General features: G+C 38.9%; 1 pseudogene; it reads left to right on the top strand.

Moving 5' to 3' along the window:
- LOC133102230 (uncharacterized) overlaps window positions 1–9,568 on the top strand; it is a 44,536-nt pseudogene extending 34,968 nt beyond the window's left edge.
- The last annotated feature ends 2,700 nt before the right edge of the window (window positions 9,569–12,268 follow it).

Below are 12,268 nucleotides of genomic sequence, written 5' to 3'. Positions count from 1 at the left end.
TGATGGTGGCCTCGTAGAATGAGTTTGGGAATGTTCCTCCCTCTGCTATATTTTGGAAGAGTTTGGGAAGGATGGGTGTTAGCTCTTCTCTAAATGTTTGATAGAATTCACCTGTGAAGCCATCTGCTCCTGGGCTTTTGTTTGTTGGAAGATTTTTAATCACAGTTTCAATTTCAGTGCTTGTGACTGGTCTGTTTCTATTTTCTATTTCTTCCTGGTTCAGTCTTGGAAGGTTGTGCTTTTCTAAGAATTTGTCCATTTCTTCCAGGTTGTCCATTTTATTGGCATAGAGTTGCTTGTAGTAATCTCTCATGATCCTTTGTATATCTGCACTGTCAGTTGTTACTTCTCCTTTTTCATTTCTAATTCTGTTGATTTGAGTCTTCTTCCTTTTTTTCTTGATGAGTCTGGCTACTGGTTTATCAATTTTGTTTATCTTCTCAAAGAACCAGTTTTTAGTTTTATTCATCTTTGCTATCATTTCCTTCATTTCTTTTTCATTTATTTCCAATCTGATCTTTATGATTTCTTTCCTTCTGCTAACTTTGGGGTTTTTTTGTTCTTCAGGTGTAAGGTTAGGTTTTTTATTTGAGATTTTTCTTGTTTCTTGAGGTAGGACTGTATTGCTGTAAACTTCCCTCTTAAAACTGCTTTTGCTGCATCCCATAGGTTTTGGGTCATCGTGTCTTCATTGTCATTTGTTTCTAGGTATTTTTTGATTTCCTCTTTGATTTCTTCAGTGATCTCTTGGTTATTTAGTAGCATATTGTTTAGCCTACATGTCTTTGTATGTTTTACAGTTTTTTTCCTGTAATTGATATCTAGTCTCATAGCGTTGTGGTCAGAAAAGATACTTGATATGATTTCAGTTTTCTTAAATTTACCAAGGGTTGATTTGTGACCCAAGATATGATCTATCTTGGAGAATGTTCCATGAGCACTTGAGAAGAAAGTGTATTCTGTTGTTTTCAGATGGAATGTCCTGTATATATCACTTATGGACCCTTAATTCTATTCCATTGATCTGTATGTTTGTTTTTATGCCAGTACCACTGTGTTTTGATTATTGTAGAGTTATGGTAAGTTTTGAAATTAAGAAGTATGAGTCTTCCAACTTTGTTCTTCTTTTTCAAAATTGCTTCATCTATTTTGGGTCCCTTGCATTTTCATATGAATTTTAGGATAAGCTTGTCAATTTCTGCAAAAAAAAAAAAAGTCATTTGAGATTTTGACAGGGATTGCATTGAATCTGTAGATCAGTGTGAGTACTATTGTCATCTTAACAATATTAAGTCTTCTAATTGATGAATATGGCAAGTCTTTTCATTTATTTATGTCTTTTTTAATTTCTTTCAACAATATTTTGCAGTTTTCAGTGTACAAGTTCTGTATTTCTTTTGTTAAATTAAATCCATAATATTTTATTCTTTTTTATATTATTATAAATGGAATTGTTTTCTTAATTTCATTTTCAGTATTCATTACTAGTATATAGAAATACAGTTGATCTTTTGTCTTGCAACCTTTCTAAACTTGTAAATAGTTTACTTGTGTGTATATGTATGTATTCCTTAAGATTTTCTATATAAAAGATTATGTCATCTGCAAATAGAAATGAATTTACCACTCTCTTTTCATTCTGGATACATTTTATTACTTTTTCTTGCCTAATTGCCCTAGCTAGACCCTCTAGTACAAAGTTGAATAGAAATGGTGAGAGTGGATATTATTGTCTTATTCCTGATCTTAGGAGGAAAGCTTTCAATCTTAAACCATGAAGTATGATGTTAGCTATGAGTTTTTCTTAGATAATTTTTTCCAGGTTGAGGACATTCCCTTCTGTTCCTAGCTTTTTGATGATTTTATCATGAAGGGGTTTCGGATTTTATCTGTATGTAATACTCTTCGGCATTTTTTTTTTTTTTCACTTAACAGTATATCCTGGAAATCACTCCAGATCTGTTCATAGAGATTTTCCCCCCATTTTGAAAAACAACTGTATAGTTTTCTCTTGTGTGTATATACTTGTGAATGTAACTTAAGTGTAAAATTAAATATGACAGGGGCTTCCCTGGTGGCGCAGTGGTTAAGAATCCACTTGCCAGTGCGGGGGACACGGGTTTGAGCCCTGGTCCGGGAAGATCCCACATGCCACGGAGCAACTAAGCCCGTGTGCCACAACTACTGAAGCCCTTGTGCCTAGAGCCTGTGCTCCACAACAAGAGAAGCCACCACAATGAGAAGCCCGCGCACTGCAACGAAGAGTAGCCCCCACTCGCCGCAACTAGAAAAAACCCACACGCAGCAACATAGACACAGTGCAGCCAAAAATAAATAAATTTTAAAAAAAATTAAATATGACTTTAGGAAGTCAACTTTCCAGATGGTTCTTAAACATTCTTCAAGCTTTATGAATTCTATATAGCTCACCACATTTACCACTTAGCACAATTTATTTGCCTCTATTTCTCTATTTTTACTCTTTATATTAATAAATGAGTATAAGTTTATGAGTATGGCAAGAATACTCAATCCCCACTTCTACTGCCAAATACTAATGCCCATAGAAATCAAATACTGAAGTAGAAAATAGGGATAGAGTGAGTTGTATTGATTTTTAAAAATTCAACGCCCCAAATCTTAATTCAGTACCTACTTTAAGTTAGGCTCATCAGATAATACCGAGGTACGATTCATACTCCTGAGGAACTTACGTCTGGTGTATAAAAGGGGGAGAGGCTCATAAGTGGTTCAAATACAAGGAATAGTAGAGGTTCAACAAGCTATAGAAGGAATTTAAATAAAAGAGAGGTCACATCTGGGGAGCCAGGAAGGGCAGCACAGAGTGGCGGGGGGGCATTTGGGAAAACCTGAAGGATGATTTTTTTGACTGGTAGAGATGACCCTTCAGATACTCAAGTATAGTATGAAAGAGCAGATGAGTACTAGGAAAAAATGGGGAGCCCAGCTTGACCCCACCTGTGATTTTCATGCATAGTTGACATATGGAATTTTTTATTCAGTTAACTTAATCTTATGAAGAATACCAATATGTAAGACAGATGTAAGTGGGGTTTTCCAGGTTGAGAGGCTTATAAGTCACTCCCTGAGATTCATCCAGGAAGCAAATGGTAAAAGTCACTGGATAGGAGGACAGAGCAGGGTGGGAAGGCATTAGAGTAATAGCCTGGAAAGACTCACAGCACAAGGAGGGGTAGGAAGGCATTAGGGTTATTTATATACATATGAATATGTGAATATATATAGTAATATATATGTGTGTATATTTATATACTCTTCTACAAATGTGGGACAGAAGAGGTCTAATGATATAGTAAGGAGGAATAAATGATGGAGAGATCAAGAGGGAACAAGAGGAAGGGAAAGGAGGAAGGAAGGAAAGAGACAGAGAATAAAATTGTTACTGTTATCAAAGCCAAAGATGGAGAGTGTTTCAAGAAGAAATGAGTCACCATGGAAGAGGTACAGGTGGCAAATAAGCACATAAGACAATGTTCAACAGCATTAGTTATTAGAGAAATGCAATTAAAACCCAAGTGAGCAACAACTGCATACCCACTAGAATGGTTAAAATTTAAACCGGCTATTCTGAGTCTTGGCAGGATGTGGAGGATCTGGAACTCTAATACACTGCTGATGGGAATGCAAAATTGTCAGTTACCTTGGAAAACAGTTTGGCAGTTTCTTAGAAAGTTAAACATATATTTACCATATGATTCAGCCATTTTACTCCTAGGTATTAAGAGAAATGAAAGCACACGTCCATACAAAGACATACGTAAATGTTTATAGCAGCTTTATTTAAAATAGCCAAGAACTGGAAAAAAACCCAAATATCCATCACCAGGTGAATGGACAAACAAATTGTGGTATATTTGTACAATGGAGTATTACTCAGCAATACAAAGAAATGAATTATTGACATCTACAACAATATGGATGAAGCCAGACCAAAAAAAGAATATATACTGCATGATTCCATTTATATAAAATTCTAGGAAATGCATTCTAATCTATAGTTGCAGAAAGCAGAGCAGTGGTTGCTTGAGGAAGGGGGCTGGGTGGGAGGGATGGCTCTGGTCATTATTTTGATTGCAGTAATGGTTTCACAGTTGTATACATATGCCCAAACTTATCTAACTGTACACTTTAAGTATGTGTTGTTTATTGAATGTCAATTATACCTAAATAAAGTTATTATTTTTAGGAGGAGGAAGAGGTGAAAGAGCAGGAGGGAGAGGAGGAAGAAGTTGATAGAGTTAAATGTAGAGGGAAGAACCAGAAGAGTAGGAATTAAAATGAGGCTATTTTATATTCTCAAAAGTTCATTGCTGACTCTGAGAGAGCAGTTCTAAGGGGGTTAGAGTGAAAGCCAGACTGCCAGAGTTAAGGAGTGAGAGAATGATAGAAGTGTAGAAGTAGGGTATATTTACAGCTCCTGCATTAGTCTGCTGGGGCAGCCATACCAAAATACCATATACTGGGTGGCTTAAACAACAGAAATTTATTTTTTCATAGTTCTGGAGGCTAGAAGTTCAAGATCAAGGAGCCAACATGATCAGCTTCTAGTGAGAGCTCTCTTCCTTGCAGATGTCTGCATTTTCACTGTCCTCATAAGGCAGAGAGAGAGAAAGTTCTGGTGTCTCTTCCTCCTCTTATAAGGACACCAGCCCTATCAGATTCGGGCCCCACCCTTATGACCTCATCTAACCCTAATTACCTCCCAAAGGCCCCATTTCCAAATACCATCACTGGGGGTTAGGGCTTCAACGTAAGAATTTAGGGGGAGACACAAGCATTTAGTCCATAATAACTCTTTAAGAAGTTGGGTCAGAATTGAAGAGGAAGCTTGAGGGGTCGGAGAATTAAGAATAAAATAGATGTGATCATATTTGTAGGAAGGGACTGGAAAAAAGGAAGAAATTGAGGATAGAAACAAAAGATGGTCATGGTTGGGATTTTGAGTGCAACTTGAGGGAGTCAAGGATTTAAGGGTTCAACTTAGCAGCTTCTATGGTCCAGGCAAGGCGGTGAGCTAAGTGATGGATATACCTGAGCTCATGGATCCTCTCAGCAGCCCTAGGAGATGGAGGACATCATCCCCTTTTTCTAGGTGAGGAAACAGGTTTTGAAAGGTTAGGGAACAGAGCCAAGATCACCAGCTGAGTGTCAGCACTAGGATCTGATTACAGAGCTTATTTTCTTCCCTCTTAGCTCACTCATAGCCTTTCGAAGACCTCTTGAGTCTTCTGAACTGGTATATTCTACTATTTCCAGGAGACTGGGATAGCCCAAGAGTCTTCAGAAAAAGTCAAGATGGAAACTTTAGCCTTTTTAACCCCAGATTTTTTTCTTTTGTCTCATTTTCCTTAAGTGTCCTTAGTAATTCAGCTATGGAGAACTTATTTCTTTCTTTGAAGAAGAATAGTCTTTCCTTTGAAGGCTTAATATTTTTCTTTTAGTTAGTATTTTAGAAAAATGTAAAAGAATTCCATCCATCATGCCCTGTAGCTCCATAACCAATAGGAATATTGGAAGATACAGATTTCCCTTTTTTTCTTCCCCCTCTTCCTTCCCCACCCTCCCTCCACCTCTCCCTCCCTCATTATTACATTGTGCAGGGCAGCATATACAGCCCACCTCCATCTGCTTAGGCTATACAAGAATGGGCACCCTGAGATGATTTTTCAGATCTTGCAGCCATGAAGTTCATCAGCTGTATTTCTTGAGAGGGCACTATACAAAGCACTCCAACTAGCCACCTTGTAAAATGGAGAGTTTTTTCTCAGAGCACCTTAGACAACTCTATTCTGGAAATAGTCACACTTAGTGCCTCACCCCTTCATTGTGCAAAACGGTATCTCTCTTCTGTTCGCTCCCTTACTCTCTCCTCTCCTCCCCTTCTCTTCTCTCCCTTCCACTCCCTCCCACCCCCCGTGTATCCAGCCATTTACATGTATTTGGGGTCAGTTATGGCTGTGAGATAATTTTACAGTCAGTACCACAGGACTTAAAATCCAACAAATTTAATTCACTTTGGTTTGAAATATTTTAGGAAATAAGTTCAGGTCTGAGAAATCATAGTGGAATGGGTCCAACCAGAAGAAGAAATTCCAGAATTGTGAATGGCATAGAAAGCATGCTGTTAGCCACAACTCCAAAAGTTCCAGACACACTTATTCATCCTTCAGAAAGATTCCAGGCTACCAAAAGGTACTGCATGGGGGTGGCGGTGAAGGGTTGTTTATAATAACAAAAGTATCCTCTTTCAAGTCAGTTAATAACAGTATTATGGGATTGAAGGATGCCTAAACTCCCAGAGTCACCAGCATGTGTTAAGTTTTTAAGACCTTGTCTGAAAACGTTATAAAACACCGAGAAGGCTCAGCTCCTTCTAATATGCTCCAGTCTATGAAGGAGAGTCAACAGTTCCTAATTTCAAACTCTTTTCTCTTCTCCCTCTTCTCCTTTCTCTTTCTCTTCCCTTCTTCCCCTCCTTCTTCCCTCTCTCTATATTTTTCAATTTCCAACGAGGGTAGAACATAAGGAAGAAGAATATGAGCATGTCCAAATTTTCCACGTCTATCTTAAACAGAAAAGCACAGAACTACCCTCACTATTCTAACAAGGGTTTTTCCATTGCTTGGAATAATAGAATGGTACATTGTTAGAGAGGCACGGCCTCTACAGACATATATCTATAAACCAGGGTTTCCCTATTATATCTTGATCTCGCATTCTGTAATAATTTGTATTACAGAATATGAGATTTGTATTCTGTAATAATTATGAATACTCTGAATATTTTATTGAGGCATACCAATGAGACTCTAGTCTAATTCTGGCAAATTTAGAATGAAAAAAAAATAACAGGCAAAGCTACTCTATTCCTCAAGATGCCATTAATCTGACACATGGCCAGAGTTTGAGTGCTCTAAATTCACATTCCCAATGTGTGGATGGGAGATTTAAGACCAATGTGTCTAGTCAAGAGGACCCTTAGGAGGCCACTTCAGTCCAGGTACCCCTACAGTTCAGACCAGGAGGGCACAAAGGGACCTTGGGAGTACAAACACTGGGCCAGGCTATGAAGTTTGGGAGTGAGGAGGGACTGACGATGCATGCTTCAGGCACATGGGGGTCCCCAACAAGGATGGTGATATATCAGCATCCCCAGTGAATATAAGAGAAACACTTGGAGCCGGTAAGAACCACAGAAACAGAGCCACCTGATCTCCTGCTGCAGTGCCCAGTATGCAGCCCCAGGTGTTCCTGTCCACCAGAGTCTTATTGTTATATGTCCATTTACCTCCTGCCTTGGGCTCACATGTCTCTGTTCACTTGTCAGGGCTCTGGAAGCTTTCGTGTCTATTCAACTAGAAAAGGTGGGGCTACGGGACATGATGCTGAATGCCTTCCTCCTCAGGAAACAAGCCATGGCTGACAGAATGAAGAACCTCGTGAGTGTAGTAAGAAGGGCTCCCTAAAGATCGCATCATCTTTTACATTTGAGCAAATAAAAATTCTTAACTTGGAACCTGTTGCTTTCAGCCTATTTGGATAGAACCATTGAAAATATAAAGAAATGAAAAAGAGAGTTCAATAAGAAATAGAAAGGAAGGAATTCAAGCTAATTGCAGTCTAGTTTTTAAAATATGTGCATTTTTCCAAGGGCACATTTTGTTTTGTCGCTTTCTAAGCAGAACTAGTTTCAGCACCTGCTCTGGAACATTTGACAACTCCTGAGTGACCCACAGGTGCTTAGGGGGTTTAGACAAGGTGCGCAAGGGCTCTTGCCATCAAATTCACCTGTTATCTTGGTTTTTCAGACACTACCACCATGTTTCTGTTAAACAGTTTTATACTAACCTAATCTTTTGAAAAGTATTATGAAATTCAAACCTTTGTCAATTAAAAGTGTTGCTTAATTTTATGGATATTATTTCATTATTCATTAATTTTTTGATGAAGAAGTCCTTAGGCTAATACATAGTTATTTGGGAACGAAATGACAAGGTTTACAATCTCCTGTGACTGAAAAGGAAGGACTTCAATTTACCTAATCAAGTTCTACAAATTGGATATGATGGAGGCTAGACCTTCTAGATTACTGCTGAGCAGTAATGGGGGCAAAGGACTCCTTTTGATAAGTAATTAAGTAAATTACTTTGATAAGTAAATTACTATTTTAACTAAAATATTCAAAAAATATTGACCAAGTGAAAAATATATTAGCTCATTAACTGCCCTTTAGGAATATCCAATGCCTATCAGATTAGAAAGGGTTCAGACAATATAATTGTCAGTTTTGTCAAGGTCTGGGATTTTAGCCTACTTATAAGCTAATAAGTTAGCCTGTTACTGTTCTGAGGATGCTGGCAGAGGACACAAGACTCCTAGGTCAGAGACAAAGAACTTTGTTACTCACAGCAGAGCCAGCCTCATGAGCCTCATGTTTGTGTCATTTCCTTTTGCCTCCCAAGTCCCACAGGGGCAACATGGAGGAGCCTAGGTACACGCAGTTTTGTGTCACAGTTGAGTAACATTGAGCTTGGGAATCCATCTCTTTTATAGCAAACCTGCTCTTTTTTCTAGAGAGAGATGTTACCTCATCCCTCCAGACTGCTCTCTGCAAACATAATCCTGAGAAGTGGTTCAGGTAAAGAGTGGTAAGGGCCTTGAATTCTTGGCATACTCATAAGATGTGCCGGAGTAGGAAAGACCCACAGAGGAATATCTCCCAATAGGTTGACCTTCAGAAAGAATATCTCAGCTTGTGGCCTTCTCCTCCTTTAAGTTAGCTATAAGTTTGTACAGATGTATTAGCTTGGGGAATTCTTATAGCCAACTGTCTAATAGGAAAACTGTCATTCTCTTTTATCACAGGATGAAATTGGGAAAGTCAAGAGAGACGTTATAGTTGAATATTGCCAGAAGTAAGTATAGTATATGTGAACTACACAGGCTGATTTATGACTGTGAACTCAATAAACAACAGTATTATACAGAAATCCATACAATTAATCAGCTGGTTTGTGTTTAAATAAGCCACAGTCCTACTGGATAAAAGCAAATTAAACTGTCTTCTGACACACACAGGAAGCAGTATCAGAAGTGACAGCTAAGAGACACTTGGAAGAGATCCATGCCTCTGCCTTCAGACAATAGCAACCTGACCAAGACAGAAGTTTCTGCTTGACAGAGGTCCTCTATTCTCTTTGAAAAGTCTCCAGGGACTTATATCCTGGAACTTCCGTGAGAGATGGAACAACTTGGATTCACCTCTGCACATCATCTCTTCTTCTGACTTTTTAGATTCAACCGCCACATGTCTCACTATGCTCTTCGGGGGCAGATCATGGCATACTGCAACAGCCTGAGAGCCCTGCTGGACGATTTCCCTACCATCAGAGATACCTTTTTTGTGGTGGGACGACCACAAGAAAAGAAGGGGTCGAGGGACTCCAAGGAGAGCCTCAAGACTGACCCCAGGTGCAGAATTTTCTTTAGAGCTTGTTATTCCCCCTCCCCATCCCACTTCTGCTAGGGGAGAGGTTTGTTAAGTTTGGTATGGAAATCTTGCTCCCTTTAACGTATTTAACCTTGATCTTCTGGTCCAGAAGGAGAAAAGAAAGAGCTAACACTCCAAGAATAAGCATATCTTTGTATTTGAACGCAAAAGGAGTTCTTTGTTTATGGGCTGTTTGACTGCTTTTTCAGTCTATGAAGTTTCGTTTACCCCTGGAGTACCCAGAGATTTTCATCAGTCACACCCTTTTACATAAGCCAGCATCTAAAATAAGCAAACAAATAAGTAAACTTAATCTGGAACTGTTCTGGCTTCAAATATTTTACTCAGTGGAGTAGAAGAAATATTCAGGAAAAAACAAAACAAAACAAAACAGTGATACTCCAGTGCTTTGGATAAATCAGTGTCCTTCCGCACTTCACTGATAGAGAAAAATATATATATGTAGACTGATATTAAGTGATAAGAGTGGAGCTGCTTCCATACCTCCTTATCATGCCTTATCCAGTTTTCCAGATGTTCGTAATTCAGCCTACCTAGAGTTCACTCACTTGGATGGAGGAGTTGGCATACCTGTGCTGTAAGTAATCAAATTTCCTTTGAGGAAAAGAAGGGGGTATTACACAGTTACACAGCCTCCAAGAGGGAGCAAAAACACCCTATAGGGTGAGCTGCCTTCCCTCCTTACTCTTTCCCTTTTGGCGTGGCACAGAGTTTAGTTCTGAGTAAGAGTAATAATAAATATGATCACAGAACAGAAAGATGGAAGGAAATTGAAAGACCATTTGTATCAGACCACTCTTTCACTCACTTATCATTCATGGATTATTCAACCATTATTTGTTCAGTGCTTACTTAGTACCAAGCACTTTGTTATGTATACTGGAGTTACAAAGGTGAATAAGTCATTTTGACTCTGGCAATAAATTCAGTCTAGTGGAGGAAATCTCTACAAACAAGTCACTTCAAAGATTTCAAAGATAACATGTTAGAGTTATGTGAAAGTCCTGTGAGGACACAAAAGAGGAAGTGTTAAACTCTAGCCCAGGGCCTCAGGGAGAAAGTCAAAGAAGAGGTGACAGGTAAGTGGGAGTTCACCAAGGAAAAGGTGATGATAGAACAGACTAGAGAATGCTAGAGAATCAAAGAAGTTGAGTCTCTGCCCTTGGCTGACTGATAGCTGGCTATCAAAATAGTGGCCAGTCTGACCTTGATACTTATAAGGTGACCAGTTTGTGGATTACCAGTGTTTTGTCTCATGAGCCCAGCCAGTACATTCACTTGGGTAGAATTCAGGATTTACCTAATGGAAGAATGCATTAGAGAGGGAAGCAGGGCAAAAAATACCTCAGGAGACTGATAATTTTGCTGAAAGTTTGACTGGACATCTATTGCCCAGTGAGGCCGAAGTGCATCTTTCTTTCATATAAAAACATCACAGGATAATCCTCTAAGACTTCTTAGTTCCATTTTCTCATCCACCCAATAGCCATGTCAACCATTTATAAACCCAACCTACATTTGGATCAAATTTTTAAAGTAGTTTACAGAACTCTAACCGTGAGTTCACTGCCTTCTTATTTAGGATAAATGGATTAAGGAAGTCTATTTTGGTTTCTGATCTGGTTTATTTGCAGCCACCAAATAAGGAGGTCAAGATGTAGAGAGGGAAAAAAAAATCTCTCCAACTTGCAGGTTTTGCTCTATTCCGTTATTGTTTTTTTTTGTTCGTTTTTTTGTTGTTGTTTTTTTTTTTTTGTAGATGATGTGTGTTACCTAAAGATTAAGGGAAACAGTCATTTAAGGGGGAGAGGCTAGAGCCCTAAATCATCTGGTCAGTTAATGTCTGATCATTTCAGGACAGGGCTTTGGTCTAGGAAAGTGTGAGCAAAGGGAGTGCCCACCCAGAGCCCAAGTCATATAGTCAGGCAGTGGATGAACAGCAACTGATACAGATTCAGCAATTCTCCACTACCCCCATCTCCTGCTTCCTAAAATCTCTAGATTTTAACATGTCCCTTTTACTACACTCACATGAAATGGAGCATGGAGAAAGGAAGTTCTGTCTTCTGTGGCAGTTTGGAAAAGGTACTGTATATAATTCTAACGCTAACCCTAACCCTAACTCCAAAGTCTATGATTCCATGCATTGAGTATTAATAAGAAATGAACCTCAGCCACAAGAAGGTATAGTAGAGAGAGCCATGCCCGAGAATTAGAATGTTGGACTTTACCCGGCTCAGTCATAAGTTGTTCTGAGGTCTTGGGCAAATCACTTTTCTTCAATCTCTGGATTTCAACTTTCCGTCAAATAAGTAAGGAGATTGAAGCAGCTCTCTGAAGTTAAACATGCTAAGTTTCTTAGTGCTAAATTGTCTAGAGCTTTATTCCAAGGAATAGGACTGCTCAGGAAAGACTTGCTGGGAAGGGAGCCATCTAAGAATGTTCATGAAATGATCAATGGGAATCATCCCAGGTCAAGATTAACTAGAGATAAAGGGACAGAGTTGAGGAATGAGGGACCTGGAGAACAGAGGTCCTTACCTTATTCCTAAAATAAGGAGTTGTGTTAGATCAAGGATAAGAAATGTTTTATTTTAAATGTCAATTCTGTGTCCTGCTGTATTAGTGTCCTGCTGAGGATTCTAAGACATCCCAAGCTTGTGAGATTGTTGTGATTGATTGGCAGTGTCATACCATGGTCAAGGAAAGGGAGAA

Source organism: Eubalaena glacialis, chromosome 12, assembly GCF_028564815.1.
Source record: "Eubalaena glacialis isolate mEubGla1 chromosome 12, mEubGla1.1.hap2.+ XY, whole genome shotgun sequence".
NCBI classification, from domain to species: domain Eukaryota; kingdom Metazoa; phylum Chordata; class Mammalia; order Artiodactyla; family Balaenidae; genus Eubalaena; species Eubalaena glacialis.
This window is presented reverse-complemented; position numbering and strand designations above follow the sequence as displayed.